Source organism: Desmodus rotundus, chromosome 4 (genome assembly GCF_022682495.2).
Source record: "Desmodus rotundus isolate HL8 chromosome 4, HLdesRot8A.1, whole genome shotgun sequence".
Taxonomy (NCBI): domain Eukaryota; kingdom Metazoa; phylum Chordata; class Mammalia; order Chiroptera; family Phyllostomidae; genus Desmodus; species Desmodus rotundus.
In genome coordinates, this window is record NC_071390.1 from 40,310,432 (window position 1) to 40,313,008 (window position 2,577).

Below are 2,577 nucleotides of genomic sequence, written 5' to 3' on the forward strand. Positions count from 1 at the left end.
AGTGGTCTGTGTATCTATTTTGTATTAATTACCATAGCTTTATGTAAGCCCTGATATCCAGTAGAATAACTCCTCTAAGTTTGATCTTCTTTACAACTGTCTTGACTGTTCTTGGCCTTAGCATTTCCATATAAAATTTTGAATTGGTTACAATTTCTGTGATTTAAAAACAAACTGCTGGGGTTTCGAGACAACTGGTTAAATCATTAACCCGTCCGATCTAAGTTTTATAGGTTTCTGTGCAGATGTCATGTATATTTTTTTATTAGATTTAGTCCTAGGTGTTTAATTTTTTCTTTTTTTTTCTTACAGGTATTTTCAGGGACCTTAAGGACTTCAATGTCTTTAAGCCTTGAAATGTGGCTTTACTATTGCCAGCTTTCTCTAAATTTCTGCAGAAGAAACACATTCAGGTAAGCAGACTCATTGGCTGGCTTAAGTTTTCTTTTTAAATGCAGAGATCATTTAAAATATTATTTTCTATTTGTTTGCTTGCACATAGAATTATTACCATTATTTTTTACATTTCCCTTTTATCTAGGAAACTTGCTAAATTCACTTATGAATTACAATAATAGTTGCAGATTCTTTTGGGTATTTTTACCTGCACATAGCATCTGCCAATAGTGACAGCAGTTTTATTTTCATTTCTCTTCCCTTTTTCCTCCTCCCTCCCTTTCTTCCTTCTCTCCCCTTTCCTTTTTTTTTTCTTTATACCACTGCTAGAATCTCTACTATAGTGTTAAATATAGGCAGTGATAGTGGATTTCCTTTTCACATTGCCAGTCTTACAGGGAAAAGCTTCAGTATTTCACCATTAAGTGTGAATGTTTGCAGTAGGCTTTTTCTTTGTTTCTTTGTTTCGTAGCTACTTTATATCAGATTAAGGAAATTCTGTTTCTAGTTTGCTGAAGTATTTTCTTCTTACCATAAATAATGTTGAATTTTGTCAAATGATGTTTTCTACAATTCTGCTAAGATGATTATTGATTTTTTTCCCCTTTATTCCATTAATGTTGTGAGTTACAGTGCATTTCTGAAACAAATCCAACTTGATCACAATGTATTCTTTGTATGTTCGTGGATTCGGTTTGGATTCATGAATGATCTACACTAAGAAATTGCTAAAACTTTTTTGTAAAGATACGAGTTTCCAAATGGGCTTGAAAACCATTTTTTTCTCTTAGATAGATTGAATATTTTCCCTGCAGTTATATTTACACTGACAACTTGATCAGACATCATTCTGCTTGAATATATATAATATATTCTTTTTTGTGGATGAAGAACTCACTATATTTTCAAGTATTTTCTCTGAAGAACTTTATTTTCTACTAGAGCTAGAAAGCAGGATTTGCATATATTGTACCTGGCTAGAAATTATAGAAATATTACATTACCCTTTATCACTGACTGTTTTGTTATGTTTCCTAACTAATGTAACTTAATAATTTAATAAATTTAAGAGCTTTCAGGTTTTTTAAAACCTGCATTATCTAATTTGACCCTTACAACCTATGAAATATGTAGGTCTAATGTTATTGTTAATAAAAAAAAAAACCCTCATAAGGAGCTTTTATATTCAAAGTGGTGGGTAGATAGTTTCTCTCTCTGTCCCTCTCCCCCACCCCCCTCTCTCTTTCCCCCCTAACCAAAGCTCAACATGAATGTCAGCAATTAAAGGTTTCTGACTGAAGCTCTCACGTGCTTTGGATTATTTTCTCCTATATTCTGCATTATGATGGCTCTTTGGGAAGGACCCAGTATTCCCAGATCCACAGTTTAGAGTGCTTGATGCTAGACCCTGGGAGAATCCACACAAATTCAGAGTATTTTGACACTGGGGGATGTGGGGAATGGTTACATACAATGACTCTTTAACTGTTATTTGAGAGGATTGATTGCCAAGGATACAAGCCCCTGCAAAGCTGAACACACCCTGCCCCTTTGATCTCTTCACAGCGCAATGTAGCTTGGTTATGATTAGGAGATCAGGGTGAAGACTTGAGAAGATACTATAAAATTAGGACATATGCAATCTTTGTGGCAGTTTCCTTTCTAAGTGATGCTTGGAACAGAATTTAACGCTCCTGTGGCACCCAGCCAGATCTTGATGTCAAAAAGTCTCCTAATGGCTGGTGAACCTGAACAATCTCAGCCTTCTTCTCGAGCCACCTAGGACCCTAGGGGGCATGCAGACTATTGAGGGAGGGGATTCTAGTAACAGTAACAGTTGCCCTTAATTTTCAGATCAGGAAACTGGAAGAGAGACTTGATGGTTCTGGGTTCTGCACGGTTAAGATCCCGAATTGGCAGTGTGGCTGCAAGGCCTTCTGATTTCAGTCTCTAAAATCTTAGTTTTGACTTTATCATTTTGATATGTTTATTATAAACACCATTTGGCATTTGGCAAGCTTCAGTATTTGCTTTTCTTTTTCTTCCTTCCTTTCTTCCTTCCTCTCCTTCCCTCCCCTTCCTCCCCTTTCTTCCTTTCTTCCCTCCTTCCTTGTAGAATATAAGGGAGTATCAACATCTGTGCCCTATGTGTTGCTTGCTATTGTTTTTATGGGAGCACAG

The 2,577-nt window shown here is 36.0% G+C and overlaps 1 non-coding gene across 1 annotated transcript; it reads right to left on the minus strand.

Annotated features, from left to right (window-relative positions):
• Window positions 1–304: 304 nt before the first annotated feature.
• On the minus strand, window positions 305–437 carry LOC112305651 (small nucleolar RNA SNORA33). Its single transcript, XR_002974827.1, has one exon. It is a non-coding gene; the product is annotated as a small nucleolar RNA SNORA33 (small nucleolar RNA).
• Window positions 438–2,577: the final 2,140 nt, after the last annotated feature.